At 45.9% G+C, this 19,265-nt stretch overlaps 1 non-coding gene across 1 annotated transcript; it reads right to left on the bottom strand.

Moving 5' to 3' along the window:
* Positions 1-3,387: 3,387 nt before the first annotated feature.
* On the bottom strand, positions 3,388-3,470 carry TRNAL-CAG (transfer RNA leucine (anticodon CAG)). Its single transcript has one exon. It is a non-coding gene; the product is annotated as a tRNA-Leu (tRNA).
* Between the last annotated feature and the right edge of the window lie 15,795 nt (positions 3,471-19,265).

Raw genomic sequence — 19,265 nt, 5'->3', positions numbered from 1 at the left:
CCATCCCGAGGACCTCATAGGCCTGTTGGAATAGCCACGTCTTCAGGGCCTTGCGGAATACATCTAGGGAAGGGGCATGTCGAAGATCACATGGGAGGGAGTTCCAGAGAGTGGGGGCCACCACCGAAAAGGCCCTCTCCCTAGTACCCACCAACCTAACTGTTTTGGTTGGCGGGATTGAGAGAAGGCCTTGTGTGGCTGAGAAAGAGAGAGATGCTGGAGAGAGAGAGAGAAAGAGGCTGGAGAAAGAGAGAGATGCTGGAGAGAGAGAGAGAAAGAGAGAGATGCTGGAGAGAGAGAGAGAAAGAGAGAGAGGCTGGAGAGAGAGAGAAAGAGAGAGATGCTGGAGAGAGAGAGAGAAAGAGAGAGATGCTGAAGAGAGAGTAAGAGAGAGGCTGGAGAGAGCCAAGCGCCCTCCCCCCTTCTGGAGCCTCCCAGTATGGGAAGAAAGAAATGCCCAGAAAGAGTGGGTTGCACTTTAGGTAAAAGGGGGGTTGATAGCAAGCCCAGCTGAATGCATGAGCCTGAGGTTGGATGGTGTCCTGGCTAGGGTTTTTTGAAAGACTGGTTTTACGAAGGATATTTCCCTGTGATCCAAAAGACACATTTGAAAGTTGCAAGGGCAGGTGATCCTTCACTGCCACCCACCCACTCTCTTCTTTCTAAAAACCACACACCCTTCCAAAGCCTACAAAGTGGGCACCAGGACAGCTCCTTAAACCCAGAGCCAGAATTTGGGCAGATAAAGAGAGAGAGAGTATGGGGAGCTCTGAGTAAGAGTGCCTGTGACTTGGTTACTCTAACAATTTAGACATATTTGTTTGCAGCTAAATGAAGCCTTTCTGCTATGGGGGGAGGGAGGGAGCCCGAATCCCACGCCGTATACCCCATTCAGCCTTTTGCACAACACTGTGTGTATGAATTAAATTGATTTTTGTTTGACTCTCTGTGTGTGAGAGTGAGTGAGTGAGTGACTCTTGTCATGCTGAGGTGCCGCCCTGTGCCCCTTTCTGGTGGGTGACCAAGAGCTGCTTTGCACCCCCAACTGTAAAGCTAACACATAATAGTTCTCCTGTTTTCTTCATTCACTTCCATTTCATTGCAAAATCTTCCTGGATAGCTCACCCCGCACCAGAGGCACATGCCAGCACAGAAGGAAGACGTGTGTGTGTGTCCCAGTTTAAAGGTGGCTCCTTTTGGAGGAAGGGTGGGATATAATATCAATCAAAATAAAGTGCTGTCCCCCATTGGATTTGTCAGGGGAGAAGGCAGGAAGATCAACAGTAGATGGACCCAGAGCCCCGGCAGGCAGGTGTCTCCTGATTGGTTGTAAGTAAGGGGGCAGGCAGGGAGGCTGAGGGAGGAGGGCCCCCTTTGGCCTCATGGGCCAGCTGCCACACCAGATGGAAATGGACATGGACTACCTTCAAGTTGCTCCTGACTTAATGGCTACCCTATGAATTGGGTGTTCATGGTAAGCAGCATTCATAGGGGTTTACCACTGCCTCCCTCTGAGGCTGAGAGGCAGTGACTGGCCCAAGGTCACCCAGAGAGCTTTGTGGCTGTGTGAGAATTTGAACCCTGGTCTCCCAGGTTGTAGCCCAACACCTTAACCACTACACCACACTGGCTCTGTACACCACACCATATACTTACCCAAAATTAACTCCCATCAGCTCCAGTTGTAGTTCAGTGACATCTGGAGGGCTCCCAAATGTTTGCCTCTCCATCAGAGTCCCTGCTCCTTAAGCCCCTGCCAAGTGACGTGAGGCAGGGAGTGGCCTTCTTAATGGTGGCACCCCTGTTTTGGAATAGCCTCCCCAGAGAGGCCCACCCAGGCTTTTTAAATAATTCTCATTGTTTGTTATGTGTTTGTATAATATTCTGTCATCTGAGTTGCAAGTAGTTTTTGTTTTCCTCTATTAGGAAGGAAAATTTATGGTGCATTTTATTGTTTGTTGTACTTTTAACTATTGTGTTGCCATATTTTTAACTTTTGCATTTTATTCTTTATTCTGTGAGTCACTCAGTTGTTGTTATGTTCAAGTTGATTTCAACTTATGGCGACCCTATGAATCAGCAACCTCCAAGAGCATCTGTCATGAGCCACCCTGTTCAGATCTTTCAAGTTCAGGTGTGTGGCTTCCTTTATGGAATTAATCCATCTCTTGCTTGGCCTTCCTCGTTTTCTACTCCCTTCTGTTTTTCACAGCATTATTGTCTTTTCTAGCGAATCACGTCTTCTCATGATGTGTCCAAAGTATGATAACCTCAGTTTCATCATTTTAGCTTCTAGTGATAGTTCTGGTTTAATTTGTTCTGACACCCAATTATTTGTCTGTTTTGCCTAGAATGCCCTCCCTTGTCCTTAACACGGCTGCAACCATATCTACTCAGAAGTAACTCCTATTGAGTTCTATGGGGCTTAGTTCCTTAATAAGCATGTTTACAGTTGCTGCCTTCAGGGGCATCCATCTGTGCTCCCATCGAACATCTCTGCAACACTGAGCTCCTTTCTTCCAATAATGGCCTGGCCTGAGGGCACGTAAACCTTTCTTGCCAGAAGCAAGTAAGTGAGATTAAATGTTCCCTAAAGGCATTGAACTGTGACCTGGCAGACCAGGGTTCGAATTCTCACACAGCCATGCAGCTCCCTGGGTGACCTTGGGCCAGTCACTGCCTCTCAGACTCAGAGGAAGGCAATAGTAAACCACCTCTGTCTGAATACTGCTTACCATGAAGACCCTATCTGGGATCAACTTGAAGGCAGTCCATTTCCATTTTGCATCACCCTAAGCTTGTGAGAAAAAATGACCTTGTCACTTCAGATGGACCTAGGAACACCCTATTTTAGGTAAGATTTCTATTTTAATCTCCAGAGAATTTTTTTTGAATGGTATGCTCCAAGCAACTGTGGTTGATACAATGTATCATATTTAATGACCTCACTAGGGCCCGCCCCATGACATCACTAGGGCCCGCCCCATGACATCACTAGGGCCTGCCCCCATTTTCTCAGGTTTTTGAATGGTTCCGACCTGGCAACCCTAATCGGGAATCAAGAGATCTTTGCAAAAGAATATTTCACGTCTGCACCTCTCTACCCAAAAGTCGGAAGCGGTAAAAGACAGAGAACTCTATCCATGGGCTCAAAGAGGTTTTTAAAGCCTCGATGTTGGATTTGGATCGAGGGAGTTTACACGGGGCAATCATAATTAGGAGTCCAAGTCCAGCTCCTAATTAAAGAAAAAACAGTTAAGCAAGGCTCCACACTGCTGTATCTAATTTTTGGTTTGCTTATCGCAGCCCCTGTTTGCAGGGAACTATGAAGGGAATAAAAGATATATCAGAAGTCGATTGAGGGGAAAAATAAAAACAGGAGCTCTTTGTCAGAAGTGGGATTCGAACCCACGCCTCCAGAGGAGACTGCGACCTGAACGCAGCGCCTTAGACCGCTCGGCCATCCTGACAAGCTGGTTAGCATTTCCTCTCCTCACACAGAAGAGATTTCGAAAGAGGATTGGCTTGCGCAAGCGCATTTTAACTGCTTTTGATGTTTCCCTGTTACTATTCGTTCTTACTTCTCGTTTCCTTGGTAAAGATCAAAGGCAGCGAGGGACTTGCTAGGGGAGGGGGTGCGTGTCTTGGGACTTTAGCGTATTGTGCTTAATTGGGGGTGGGGTCTTGCACAGCTAGAGAGCGAAAATGGGTTGCAGACAGTTCCCTCAGATTTGCGGGGGGAGGGATGCCCGAGAGCGCCTGTGCCAACCTCGGCAGATCCTGAAAAGCGGGTGCGGGGTGCAACAGAGAGGAAACGCCCCTGAAATGCTTTTTGTGCCGCCTGATTGTCCGCCTGCTGGTTTCAGTGGGGCTTACTCCCAAGTAAGGGCACGTAGGGATTGCAGTCTCGTCTCGAGACCAGCTCTTAGGCATGTTTGCTCAAAAGTAAATCGCACTGAGTTCAGTGAGGTTCATTCCCATCCGAAGCAAGCAAGGGTGCACGGGACTGCCGGTGTGCAGCCCGATCCTAAGCATGATTACTCGGAAGGAGGCCACTGAATTCACCGAGGCACGTTTACTTGGAAGTGCATCTCAGTGGCTTGAGTGGGAACTGTTGCTCAAGATGGACCCATAGGGCTTGCAGCCTAGGAGCCCAATTCGTGTTTACTTAAGGGAATGTCCACTGAGCTAAGTGTGGTTTCTTTCCAAACCACTGCTAAGAATTGCAGTAGCATTCATCCAGGTTTTATTCTTGCTGTTACATATTTTGTGTATCTGGAACAATCAGAAAGGCCAATCAAAAGTGTTGTAACAATTTTTTTTCAAGACCCTGAATGCATTCAAACCAGGGTCTAAACTCGTATTACCAGGGGCTTGTGTTTTCATCAAAGGCCGGGTAACACAGGGAGCCAGCACTGGCCTCACAGAGAGGCTCCTTCACAAAACCCATGGAGGACCCCAGGCTGATGAAGGCTGGTCTGCTGGAAGCAGCTGAAAAATAAAAATGGAAATGGACTGCCTTCCAGTCAATCCCAACTTATGGCTACCCTATGAATAGGGTGTTCATGGTGAGCAGTATTCAGAGGGGCCTCCCTCAGAGGCTAGTCCTCCCCAGCTGGCTAGGGCCTGCTCAGCTTGCCACAACTGCACAAGCCAGCCCTTTCTTGTCCACAACTGCTAGCGGGGGGCAACTGGGCTCCTTGGGACTATGCAGCTTGCCCACAGCTGCACAGGTGGCAGGGCACGTAACCCCTGAGCCACTCACTGTGGGGGTGATCTTTAGCTGGCCCTTGACACCCAGGAGACACGAGCGGGGATGTGAACTCACAGACTCTGGACTCCCAGCTAGGCTGACCTTTATATTTCCCTTCAATCTCAATGGACTGCCATCAAGTCGATTCCAACTTATGGTGATCCTATGAATAGGGTTTTCATGGGATGTGGTATTCAGTGGGGATGTACCATTGCCTTCCTACCACCCTTAATAATAAAAAGGAAGAAACATCTATACTCAGAAAGAATATTCGGTGAATGCTGCAGGCATCTTTTCACTTCCTTTTCTTGCACAATTTTTGACCTTCCTTTTTTTAAAAAAAAATACCTCCCCCCCCCCTTCACATATACTTGCTTACTCACTGAAGTGATCATAAGAATATACGAGCCCGGCTCCTGGGTCAGGGAAAAGGCCCATCTAGTCCCAGCGTCTTCTCAGTGGGAAGGTTGGAAGCAGGATCTGCTTTTCCTCACTCGGCATTCAGAAGCATATTGCCTCTGACAGTGAAGGGAGAACATGGACATTGTGGCTACTAGCCACTGATAGCCTTTTCATCCATGAATTTATCTAATCCTTCTTTAAAGACATCCTAGTTGGTGGCCATCACTGCCTCTTGTGGGAGCCAGTTCCACAGTTTAACTCTGCGCTGTGTGAAGGACTTTCTTTTGTCTGTCCTGAATCTTCCAGCATTCAGCTTCTTTGGATGTCTCTGAGTTCTAGAATTGTGAGAGGAGAAAAACTTCTCTCTATCCACTTCCTCCATGATGTGCATGATTTTATACACCACTGCCATGTTGACTCTTACTCACCTTTTCACTGAAGTAAAAATGTGCTTTAAATATTGTAACCTCTCCTCATAGGGGAGTTTCTCCAACCCCTTGATCGTTTTGGTTGCCCATTTCTGTGCATTATCCAGCTCTACAGTATCCTTTCTGAAGTGAGGCAACCAGGCGACCACTTCCCTCACTGGAATATGGCATCAAGTGCAGCCAACCTGGTGAACAGACCTTCCAACTTATGCTGGAAACTATGCCTTCTCATATCCAATGGGGCTTTGCAGGCTGGGCTGCCTTTTTGAATGTCATGAACGTGCATCAGGTTGGTTTTGTCTGGCACATCCAGGTCTGCTCCAGGAAGTGGAATTACTTAACTTGGCCTTTTTAGTTTCAAAGTTAAGTACAAAACATTTCAGTTGTTGCTTTTTGTGTCAAGTAAAGCCAAGAAGAATTTGCAGAAAGGGCCAGCGTAATGGTGTGTGTAAAGGGTGTGAAAGCCAGATGGAGATTTTGGTTATGGCCCTGATTGGCAGAGATGGACATGTTGAAACTGGCAGTAACAGCCTGAGCCCCTATCAGCCTGCAGTCAAATTTTATTTATTTATATTTAACAAATTTTATACGCCACTTGATTGTAGAAACCTCTAGGGGTTTAAATCTTTTGAACAGTGACCCGTCTTTTCTTCTTGCTGTCCCATACCAGTACAGAGTCTCAGTGTTGTACATGCTACTCAATAAACGTTACATGAGAAAACCTCAACTATGCAGTTGGAGTTGCCACTGTTTTTTATTGTCCTGGCCCCTGCGCTTTTAACACAGCTTGACATGTAGAAATTAAGTTGGGGGGGAGGGAGAAACACTTTCCCAACCACTTATCTCTGGAGGCCTTCAAGAGGCAGCTGGACAGCCACCTGATGGGTATGCTTTAACTTGGATTCCTGCATTGAGCAGGGGGTTGGACTCAATGGCCTCATAGGCCCCTTCCAACTCTACAATTCAGTGATTCTATCTCTATCACATACACATCATACTTTTTATGCTTCAGCTGGCACAGATGCGGTTGCCCGACTGTTGACAGGTTTGAGGCGAACAGACCATATAGCACCAATTCTGTTCCAGTTACACTGCCTGCCTGTATGCTTCCAAGCCCAATTCAACGTTCTAGTTTTGATGAACCTTTTTATGGCTCAGGACCCCAATATCTTTTGGAATGCCTATCCTGATATGAACCTAACTGGACCCTTACAGCTTTTTCTGAGGCTCTTCTCCAGGTCCCTCTTCTGAGGGAAGCTTGGAGGGTGATGATAAGGAAGAGGGGCCTTTTCAGCTGTGGTTCCATGTCTGTGGAATGCTTTCCTCAGCTAGGTCCACCTGGTGCCTTCATTGACATATCTTCAGTGCCAGGTAAAGACTTATCCCCCCCCCGCATCTGATAGACTGAGATGATGTTGTTCTGTCATTGGTGTGCTGCAAAAGCGCCCTGTGGCTGTTATGGGGGTTGTTTAGTCTTGTGGTACTGTGTATTTATCCTTACTTTTTTAATGTGCTGTTAGTCACTTTGTAGGCATTTTGAGTAGCAAGTGACTAACAAGTCTAATTATTATTAATAATACTAAATAGTCATAATAATTTAAAGCACATTTATAGCACGTTAACAGTCATGGCTTCCCCCAAAGAATCCTGGAAACTGTAGTTTACTGCTCACAAAGTTAAAGTTCCCAGGACATTTAACAAACTACAGGCCACAGGTTTCTTTTTTGGGGGGAAGCAATGTGCTTTAATTTCCATTTCTTAGGGTGTTTAAAACATTTCTTAGGGATAGTTTGAAAAAATGCTCATGGTATCCCTACTGGCAATTATAGATTGAAACAAAGTTTCCATCTCTAGAGACTGTACCAACTACAAAGCTTGCTATTTAATGAGCATTCATCCCGATTTGTCTGCGGGGAGGTTATGCAACAATTTCTAGTGCATTTTCTCATTGCTTCCATATTCTAAATGTCTGACCTTTTGTGGAAGCAGGTTTGTTGTGCAAGAGCTCCCAAACAACTATAACTGTGCACTCTGGATTTGTCGGTATGTGATTGAATCCCACCGTAAAATAGCCACAGTCTGGAAGCGTCCTTAGTCTCTTGATGAACCTTCACCTAACATTGAGGATACAGGAATGACCACATGGAGGCAGTGTTAGCTACAGTAACTATACTCAACAGACAACTAGAGCCTACCTCTGATTTTCTGCTTCTCCTTTACACCAAGTGGTCATCACATTGCCACCTGTGTGTGAAATATTTTGCCTTCAAAGAGCTGTAGCAGTAGCAGACCAAGAATTAGTACTGCATCTTTTTTCTGGGCTAGCCAGCTTTTGAACCAGGCCTTGGCTCTGTGTCTTTATTTTGATCTGTAGTAATTGCCTTGCAAGATTAAGAACATAAGAAGAGCCTGCTGGATCAACATCCCTCGTGACTTCAGGCTCACCTCAAGGCAGGGTCCTCAGTGATGGATTCCAGAGGGGAGGAGGAAGGTGTAGGGGTTTAGCTCGGGGAAAAACCCAGTTTTGTCCCAGAGCTGCCCAGTACCTGCTTCCAATACTAGACATATGGATAATGTCTGTGTTTACTGTATGGTGAGGAAAAGGTCTCTGCACACCCTCAGGGTCACTCTTTATCATTATTTCACTTCTCCCAAAGGCTGAAGACCTGGAGACCTGACCAGGTGAGAGCCAGTGTTGTGCAGTGGTTAGAGTGCTGGGTCAGGACCTGGGAGACTAGGGTTCAAATCACCACTTGGCCATGAAGTTCACTGGGTGACCTTGGGGCTGTCACAGTCTCTTAGCCTCACCTACCTCACAGGGCTGTTGTGAGGATCACATGGAGGAGTGGGTGGAGAAGGTATGCCAGCTTGATCCTCTTGAAGGAAAAATGGGATGGAAATATAATAATAAATACTCCACATGGTAGAAGAGAGACTGTTTTTGTATTTTAATGTTTATAGTCAATTGCTGTTTTAATTGGTTTTTTAAAAAAATTACTGACTTGTTTTTAACTGTTTTATCGATACTTTTAATGTTTTTTGTAAACCGCTTAGAGGATTTTTACAGTCAAGAGGTACATATATATTTGTTAAATAAATAAATGAATAGTGGTTCAAGACCTTTTAAAGTGCTGCTTGCCTGGGCAAAAATTCCAGAAGTGCAGCTCTCCTCAGTATGGAGATGCAACAACTGAAACTGCAAATGTTGCATCCCTTCCCATCATGCAGGTTTTGAAAACACAGATCCATTATTTCAGGGGTGATCTTACCAATATGCTATCGGATTTCAGCCCCTATCAGCCCCAGCCAGCATCCCAATCAGGGATCATGGGAAATGTAGTCCACCGACGCATGGAGGGCCACAGGTTCTCCATCTCTGCCTTATTGAGAAGCAAAAATATTGATTCAACTCCCCCGAAGTGTTTTGAACCTTCATTGCCCTCCCACTTAGATTCTGCAAAATCTGCGCTAAAAAGACACCATCTTTCCCTCCTCCTCTTGCAAATCCTTCCTTAGGCCCTCCCAAGTCCTCCCCACTCTTCAGTTTCCAAGAATCTCCTTGCAAAGGTTTCCCCAACCAGGTGCCTGCGGATGTTTGAACTACAACTCCCATCAGCCCCCAGCAGATGTGGACATACTGCAAAGTTTTGTTGCAGGTCCCACTAGTCTTTACAAATTACAAAACATTGTCCCTCAGATATACTTTGTCAAGATCAGCTTGGTGGGAATTGTCATCTGAAACATCTGGAGGGCACCAGATTGGGGAAGGCTGAAGTAGAATGGAACCACCGGCATCTTGGGACAGCTTATACAGGAGTGGGTAACTTTTGGCCCTCCACATGTGTCTGAACTACAACTCCCATCAACCCAGGGATGATAGGAACTGAAGTGCCCTGGGCTTCTTCTGGGAGTAAGGGTGGGATATACATTTAAGAAATATATAAAATAACAAATAAATCTGGAGGGCCAAAGGTTACCCACCCCTGAACTAATATAATTTATAATACATGGCCTGTGTTGCTGATGATGACCCATGAGCTCAATGGAGCTCACTCCCAGGAATGTAATTTTAGCCCCCAGAGTCCTAGGTTAGAGGTCAGTGTAACCCATCCACCCCTATGACAGGAATAGGCAACTGGTGGCCCTCCAGATGTTGTTGGAGTGCAGCACCCATCATCTCTGACCATTGGCCACGATTGGGGGTCTATCAACACCTGAAGAACAGTGCAATAAATGCAGGAAGGTTTACTTCTGGGTATGCAGCATGCATAGTATCAGGTTTTGTTTATTTATTTAATTAAATGTATATCCCCACCCCACCCCTTCCTCTCTAAGGAGGCCAATTTTAAGCTTTTTGTACAGTATTTGTACATTTGACCTTTTAAAGTGCCTAGAATGGTTTAATTCATATTCTGCTAAGTGTACCTGGCATACGCCATTTTAAAATATTGCTTCCAAACATGAAATATACAAATTATCTGTGCAAGCAGAAACAGCTTTGAGATGCAGGAGCCCAAAGAGCCTGTCCCCCTCCACCCCCAGCCCACCCCCATCTGTGCCACTTGTGCTTCCTTCTCTTTTCGGATGAAATATTTCTCAAGGAGTTACGCAACCCATTTTCTTCTCATTCTTGTATTTGGGCGGTTTTGTTTTACCGTTTGAAAAGGCAATCTGTTTCACCTGACAAGACGCGTCGTGCCCAGGATAATCCAAATTCTGAGAACGAGCTTGTGGGAGATGCCATGAGGAGGCAGCTCAACAAAGGGCAGCTCAAAGGATAGGCATGCATTTGGCAGATTGACTGTGCTGTTCAGGAGAAGCAATGATGATACAGAGGAACATAAGAGCCCTGTTGTATCACACCAAAGGCCCACCTAGGTCACTTCCAGGTGACCTGTTTATGGAGCATTCTTCCTGATTTCTTTGCACAAAGTCTGTAGGGAGATTAGATGACTTTGGCATTTGATTGACCATTCATTCTGATTTGTTTGTGGGGAGGTTAGATCACTGTTCTTCAGCCTTGGATCACCAGATGTCGTTGGACTACAACTCCCAGCATTCCCAGACAGCATGGTCAATGATCAGGGATAATGGGAGTTGTAATCCATCAGCATCTGGGGACCCAAGATTGAAGAACGCTGGTAGACGATGTTGTATCAAGCAAATGTTACACTTTCCAATGCATTTCCCCATCACAGAATCACAGAGTTGGAAAGGGTCTATATAGCCATAGAGTCCAACCCCCTGCTCAATGCAGGAATGCAACTTAAAGCATCCCCAACAGATGGCTGTCCAGCTGCCTCTTGAAGGCCTCCAGTTCTGGAGAACCCACCACCTCCCTAGGTCATTGGTTCCATTGTCCTACTGCTCTAACAGGAATTTTTTCCTGATGTTCAGTCGAAATCTGGCTTCCTGCAACTTGAGCCCATTATTCCGTGTCCTGGACTCTGGGATGACCGAGAAGAGATCCTGGCCCTCCTCTGTGTGGCAACCTTTCAAGTTGTTGAAGAGTGCTATCATATCTCCCCTCAGTCTTCTCTTCTCCAGGCGAAACATGCCCAGTTCTTTCAGTCTCTCCTCACAGGGCTTTTCCTTAATCAATTTCCTTAGTCACAAAAAGTCCAGGGGTGGTGGGAGGGAGTGGGGTTTTGGGGCAAGATTGCCAAATCAGCTTTAATCGCAGAGCCTGGGTTTGCTAATATGCGATTGAATCCCCAAACAGTGATGGCCTGGAAGTGCCCCCAGTCCAACACAATCTCTCCCACAGTTGCCCACAAGATGCCTGTGGGACAGGACAGGAGTGCAATAGCAGTCTCCCCACTTGCGGTCCCTAGCAACTGGAATGCAGAGGCATACTGCTTCTGATGGTGGAGGCAGAACACAGCCAGTATGGCTAGTAGCCATTGGTAGCCTTGTCCGCTATGATTTTTTCTAATCCCCTTTAGAAGCCATCCAGGTCTGTGGCCAACGCTACATATTGTGGTAGCAAATTCTGTAGTCTAACTGAAGTATTTCTTCTGTTTGTCCAGACACTGGAGGGGATGAATGAGCACAGACACTGGGGCCAAGGACTCGGGGCCAAGAATATTTGAGGCTACGCTTGTTTGGGGAGTCCCCTCCCCTCCCCAAACTCACAGATTTAAGCAGAGAGATTTCTGTATACTTGCAATGCCCCTATTCTCCCACCACTGCCTGAGCCCCCACTCCCCAACATCTGGTCATGTGTACCCCACTTCTCAGGGTGGAAGTTCTAGGGCCTGGTTTGGTTTGCGTGGAGGGATTACTGGAAATAATAAAGAATTCAGGGGTATTGCAAGGCACTGAAAAGACTCATGGCACCAACCCATAACATAAATTTGCACAGAATTATAGGATGTGCCTCTGGGAAAATTAAGTTAGTGGATGGCTGGGTCTCACTGGTGCTGAGTTTTGCACTTTGCCCAGCCGATCTGTAAGCAAAGTTTTTGAAAGTTTTTTTAAAAGGGGGGGAGGAGCAGGAGATGTTGGACCCAACACCTTGGGCTCATACTGGGAGGAAGGGCGGGATATAAATCACATAATAAATAAATAAATAAATAAAGATACAATACCTGGGCTTGGGTCCCTGGTACATTGTAACTCCCCTGGTTCAGTTTATTTACAAATATACGGGTTGAACATAGGTAGGAGCACAACGTAACTCCTATTTAACCCCCGCATCAGATCTTCAATGAGACAGCTAGCCATCTAATCTCTTTCTCTACCCCAGTCCATTCAAAATTTCCATCTTTTTCTCTCTCAGAGACACAGATCTTGTTCACTGTAGCCTTAGCTGGGGGATGGGGAGGGATTCCAGTGCATACCAGGAAATTTAGGTTTTTCACAATGAAAGTGGATTAAAGGATTCTATTGCTCTACCAGACAACAAATCCACTTAAAAACCGAACAAAACATTTTCTGCGGTTTGGAAAGCAATGGGGAAATACGTTGAACAGTGTGGAATGCACAAATGACTAATGGGAAGATATGTAAAAAACCCACAAGCGGTTGTGAATGCTTACTGTTATATAACCTCCTGGCAAACAAATCGGAACAAATGCTCAGGAAAGATCTGATCTGATCCAATCTACACACTAGAAGTTGACCAATTATTTTTTCCAACACTGTATCATCATAATGATCAAATTCACATATTTTAGCAGGACATGCAATGATCAACCAAATAAATATTTGCAATGATGGTTGCTATTTATTATTTTGGAATGATGGATATTGTGACGCTATACAACCGTGCAGTGCCTTTGCCTTATTTTTCCCTCATTTATTACAAACTGTGATGAATTATCTTTGTTTAAATATTTTAACAAAAACCAAAGTAAAAAGAGGTACTTCCCGTTACAAAAAAAGCCCTGGTTCTGTATACTTGAGACAGAATGCAGCTGTGCACTGCAGTGATTGGCTGGGAGCTTGTGATGTCACATTGCACCCTCTCCAAGCAGTTTTCAACCCTTTAAAATGGAGTGTGTGTGCCTGGGGTGTGTGTTAAAATAAGACACTGGAAAAAAAGTTACATTAGATCTATTTACAAGCGGTGCTTTTAAAAAAAGTTAAACAGGCTGTCTGAAGCACAGGGATAGGTGCAACATCAACAATTATGCAACTCAGCAGAAAGTATGTCTGTCAAAAGGAGCCTTCTTCAGCCTAGAGCCCTCCAGATGTTTTGGGCTGTACTCAGTGTTTTTTTGGTAAAAAATAAATAAATGAGGTGCCAGTACTCATGCCTTGATAAAAGTGTTGTGGGTGCCAGCACAAAATTGCTGCCAAGGGCACCAAAAAGTAGAGGTGCTGGTATTAGGGATGGAACATGCCCCCTGCTGATCTGATCTGCCCCCGGCATCACGGAGGAGGAGGAGGCAGGAGAGAAGAGCCCCCCCCCGGTGGAAGGATAGAGCAGCTGCCGTGGCAAAAGCCTGCCGGAGCAGGGCCACGCCCATTGGAGCCTGTTGCTTTCCCTGCGGTGCAGTGCCTCCTCTTTCTGTTCCTCCTCCTCCTCCACAGTGTGGCCCTGCTCAGGAGGCTTTTGCCCCTTCTCTCCTGCCTCCTTTTCCTCTGCAATGCCAGGGGCGAGCGGGGTGGAGTGGATTAGTGGCGGGGGGGAATTCCATCCCTTGCCACACAAAAAAAGCCCTGGCTGTACTTAGGAGGAGGGTGCACATCTAATGCACTGTCCCTAAATGCAACCTAGCCATGAGAACTGAGGTGAAGTGTGTCCTTTCATTTGTGGAGGGCTATGTTGCTCTCGCTACCACTGTGAAATGCCAAGAATGGGGCAACCTGAGGCCTGGGGGCCAAATGTGGCCCTCCAGCCCTCTCTATCTGGCTCTTGGGACTCTCTTCAGGGCACACCTCTTACCCAGCCATCCCCTGGGTTGCACTCAACTAAGTCTTGCCCTTTCCCCAGGCCACCCCTCTTCGGGTCTCCTGCAGCGCTTTTGCTGAAGGGTGCTGAGAGTTATTAGGAAGCCCCACTCTTCCCCTGACATAGGTACAATTGTCAGAGTGGCTTAACAATCCAATCCTTCTTCCGGAATCCCAGGGAGCTCTGGAGACTGTAACTCTGTGAGGGAAAGAGGCGTCTCCTGACAACCCAGTCAGCACCCTTCATAAACTGCACTTCCCAGGATTCTTTGGGGGAAGCCATGATTGTTAATAGTGGAATAAGAGTGGAATAAATGTCTGGCATGAATGTGGTCTGTGTGTGTGTTTAGAAACAAGCCTACTGTACAAAGGTAACGTTTACATTTGTTGCTCTGCCCACTTTTGCCTCTGGCCGCCCTGCCGACTATGGCCGTAACCCCCGGGAAGTTTGCCCTAATGGCAATGTGGCCCTCCTCAGTTGAAAAAGTTTCCCTGCCGTCAGGAGGTAATGCATTAAATACAATATAAGAAGTAAAAGAAGCAATAAAAACACAATTAAAAGGTATAGATCATCTAGCACTGCACATTACAATAGCTACAACAGCCAGAACACTCATAAAGTGGTCCACCAAGACCCTCAGCAGTTTTCAGGGGGGGGGGGAGGAAGACTTTGGGATAGGGATGGGTGAGAATTTTGATCCAGTTTGCATTTCAAGCAGAATTTAACAAGTTCACACTTTCTGAAACAATATGAGAACTGAAACATAACCATCCTTTGAAATTCACATTTATTATAATTTTGGGATGCAGTTCGCCAACTAACCAATATTTATTATACAGCCACAAGAGTGCTGTATACTATAGCCAGCATGGATTTTTTGCATTCTGCAATGTTAAACTGAAAATACCCCCCCCATGCCATTCTGATGCTTCTCATAACCTCATTTCAAAACAAAACCTTACAAACCCTTGAACTCAAAAATGCTTGCTTAACAGCCCTCTAAATGTTCATGGTGATACACAAAACAGTCATAGAGAATCGAGAGTTCAAAGTGTAAAGAGAGAGAGAAAAACCAGACCCCTTTTGGACTTTTTTCTGTCAGAGTTCCCATAATTTGTTGAAATTAATTAAAAATCAGCCATGGTCACAGAGTACCTGTAATCCTATTACTGACCTTGCCCCATACTCTGACCTTCTTCTGCAGTTTAAAAGTTAAAAAAATGCCTAGCTGATTTTTAATTAATTTAAGACATTTAGCATTGAAATTAATAATAGGTACGTTCTTAAACCGCAAGGTTTTTTGCCTAATAGTGAATAAAAATGCATATATTAGGGGAAAGTGTGCATAAAAATGAATATGTGAGTGAAAATAACATGCAAAAAGGCATTATGTGATGAGAAATGGCTTGCAAAAATGTGCACCTTTGTCAAAACTGCCTACAAAAATATATTTGGAGAAATTTGCACAAAAATGGTGGAGAATTTTCATGAGGATTTAAAAAAAACACCACAGATTGCTGCAGAAATGTGGAGAACTGAATTTAACATTGGAAAAGTGAGAAACTGAGAGAATTGGCAGATCTTTCCATCCCTAGTTTGGGAACCGCTGAAATAGACCATCATCTGAAGCCCTGCTTTCTCATTTGCCACTATCCCTTTTGGGGGTGACTCTCGGGCTCTAGACTTCTGTCCCCAGATGTGCCCAGGTAGCCCACCTGCTCTCCTGCCATTAGGAAGATAGGAATTTGCAAGGCCAGCATTCTCCAACCTGCTGCCCTCGAGACATTTGGACTGCAACTCCTGCACTGGCTGGGGCTGATGGGAGCTGAAGGCCAACTCATATGGAGGGCACCAGACTGGTGAAGGCTTAACACCCTCCTGCTTAGAAGAGCTTCAGAGAGGAGAAGGATGTGCATTTTAAATGGCTGCCGGCTGCTCTTTTACAACCTAATTCTGTGCATGCCTACTTGCAAGTTAAGTCCCACTGGGCCCAAGGGGGCTTTCTATGTAAGTGTGTTTAGGATTGCTGCCAAATCACAAGGCTGACGTTAGGAGCTTTTTTTAGTGTGTGTGTGTTGGGACAGGTGGAGGAATTAAATTGGTCCTAAACTGGAATTTTGCCATGTTTAACAATGTGTGGATTTTATGTACTTTTTGCGTGAGTCACTGCGGGTTTCGTTTAGTGGCATGGAGAAGAAAATATGCTGGGCTGCTCCAAGACCTTTTGCTTCCTGATAGGCTCAGCAGCAAATGACACACACCTGCCTCAAGCTACACACAGTATCATCCAAGGGTGCTCAGGCTATTTTTGCGGCCTGTGGAAGAAGATCCCACGAGTGCCTCTCCCCTTTCCTGGCAATAAAAATGCCATGGAGTAATACCTCACTTAACATAATACATGCATTCCTGGACATGACTTCTTTAACAGGAAAGCTGGTACCAGAGGTAGGAAGAACATGGAAAAGAATAGGGATCGGTTCCTACTCCGCAAAAAAGAAGAGTGGTGCAACATGTTTCAGCAAATTTTTTATTCAAAGCTAACGATACATATGTCTGAAATGAAACAACAGGTCAGGTAAGCCTTGCATACAGACGCCTTGAAGGCTTTGTACACTCGAACAGGCAGGCAAGGGGCAGCCACCACCCCCTCCATGACTGCGCTCTCTCTCTCTGCCATCCTCCCCTACACTCGAGCAGACGTGTCTGCAGTAAACAGTGCTTCCAGGGCACCCGAAACACTGTTTACTGCGGAGGTGCCTGCACCACCTGGCAAGCAGCGCCATTCCAGCCATGTGTAAGACAGCTGCCTGCAGCAGTAGACAAGGAGCCACTTTCTGACTATGGCAAAGTGGCCCCCCTATGGCCCCCCCATGGCCTCCACACCCCAAAAATACTTTGTTAAAAGGAGGTTCTTTCCTGGAGGGTTTGTTAACTGAGGTATTACTGTAATAATAATTTTTAAAATGTATCAATTTGCTGCTGTTTCATGACGACACCCTAACTCAATTGCCTGATGTGGCTGCTTCACTTTGCCTAACAGTAGGGCTGGCCTTGGGGATATAAATGTGTGTGCATTTTTTTAAAATACAATTTTAGTTTGCATATATCAATTAACATAGTGACAAAACTTCACACACAAAACTCTCCTCTACCTCATCATACAGGAGATATAAATGTTTTTAATAAACTGATAAAGATTGGTGACAATTATATGGTTACCAGTTTTTTTCTGGGAGGGGGGAGGCCCTCAGAGGAAGGCTGCAGAATCTTTCCACATCCTTCAACATTTTACAGGTTAACACAGGCTCATGGTTGCAAGTAAGCCTCCCCCCCCCAGTCTAATTTGCAAGAACCTGTCCTCCACTGGTCAATATGTTGTGAGTCCTTCCAGGAATACAATTGCCCTACAATCTATTCTCAACACTTCAAAAATAAACCGCAGCAGCTGCAGTATGTGAAATGGCAAGTTGTGCATCCACTGACTGCATGGTGCCTTAGTGTTCATGTACGTGCATTGACAAACATGTTCACTGGAGACAATGTGATGTACAGGTTAGAGAGTTGGACTAGGAGCTGGGAGACCAGAGCGCAAATGCCCACTCAACTGTGAAGCTCACTGTGTGACCTTGGGCCAGTCACAGTCTCTCAGCCTAACCTACCTCTCAGGGTTGTTGTGAGGATAGTATAGTCAGGGGAAAAACCATGTACAGTACATGTCTGCCACCATGGGCTCCTTGCAGGAGAGGTGGGGCATAAATGTAATCAGTAATTTTATCTTTTAAAAATAGGTAAGAATAGATAATGCAACATTCCACACTCTTTTCTGAGAGACCCTGGCAGAGGGAGCTGAACACTGAGGAATGCTAGCACCACCAACTGTCATTCCTCAGGATGCAAATGTATCAAAGGCACCTCCTCCCCCTTACAGGAACGGGCCATACCTCAGTAGCAGTGGTACCTGCTTTGCATTCAGAAGGCCACAGGTTCACTCCCTGGCATCTCCAGGTAGGGTGAGGAATCTACTGCCAGTCACCTTTCCCAGCCTTTGGATCCCTAGATGTTGCTAGACTACACTTCCCAGCATTCCTGACCATTGGCCAAGCTGCTGGGTCCAGTAGTGTAGTGGCAAATTCAGAAGTGCAGGGTCCCTCCATGATAGTCACACCCTCTCATAGCCACACCCCTTTTCCACTTTCCTTTTGTCTCCCTTGCTCTCCCTGTCATCTTGCGAGTCCACACTCCATTACAACAGATACCCCCAGGAACCAATCAGCATGAAAGGGGAGATTGCATGTTAGCTACTGAGAAGAGTCTTCTCAGTGGCTGACTCACCTCCTTTCACACTGATTTGCTACAATCAGCACAAAAAGACAACACTCTTTTTGGTGGCTAATACACTCCCTTTTCATGCGGATTGGCTCACACCTGGCTGGGACCCTGCTCTCAAAAAAATAATGGGTCTATGACCCCTCGTGACTCTGGATGACTACACCACTGGCCGGGTCTGATGGGAGCTGAAGTCCAACAACATCTGGGGACCCAAAGGCTGATATAGGCAATACTAAGGTAGATGGTCTGACTTGGTATATGCTCTCCCAAAGGCAAAAACAGGGATCCCCCCCCAAAAAAATAGGGACTGTTCCTGGTAAATAGGAATTGCTGAAGTGTACATTATCCTAGGCCAGCTTTCCATCATGGGAGTTGTAGTCCAACAGCATCTGGAGGGCACCAAGCTGGGGAAAGTTGACGTAACCTAGTAATCTCTTGGAGTGTGCAGAGGAAACTGTTGGATTCAGCCCTTTTCTGCCTCCTAAGAGATTGGTGCTGCCACTAGTACCACAGCTACCTCTTCAGCAGGTCAAGAAGGCGGCATCTGGACTGTCAAAGAGCGTCAAAGAGCCCGGTTGCTGGATCGGATCAAAGGTCCATCTAGTCCAGCTTCCCTTTTGCAGCTGTGGCAAACCAGATGCTTCCGATCTCAACAAACTGTGCTTTTTATTGTCTGGGCTGGCATCCAGCGGAAGGTTGAATAACAAGGCTGGCCGCTGGTTTGTTTGTTTATTCATCTTGAAGAGCTAATGATAAACCTATGAGCAAGACAGAGAAAGTGAGGAAATACTAAAGGGAGCTTTCTCTCCCGATTTTGCAGAACTTTTGCCTGGGAAGGTCATTGTGGGCAATGTGCTCTTAAACTATGACAGATGTTTCCCAAATAGTTAACTTGGAAGGTGCTAAAAATATGCATTCTTTGACCTTTCTCTTCCCTGCCCTCCTGTAGGGTTTT

The sequence above is a fragment of the Rhineura floridana genome, chromosome 13 (assembly GCF_030035675.1).
Source record: "Rhineura floridana isolate rRhiFlo1 chromosome 13, rRhiFlo1.hap2, whole genome shotgun sequence".
In the NCBI taxonomy this organism is placed as follows: domain Eukaryota; kingdom Metazoa; phylum Chordata; class Lepidosauria; order Squamata; family Rhineuridae; genus Rhineura; species Rhineura floridana.
The sequence above is the reverse complement of the archived record's forward strand: the minus strand, read 5'-3'. Positions and strand labels throughout refer to the sequence as shown.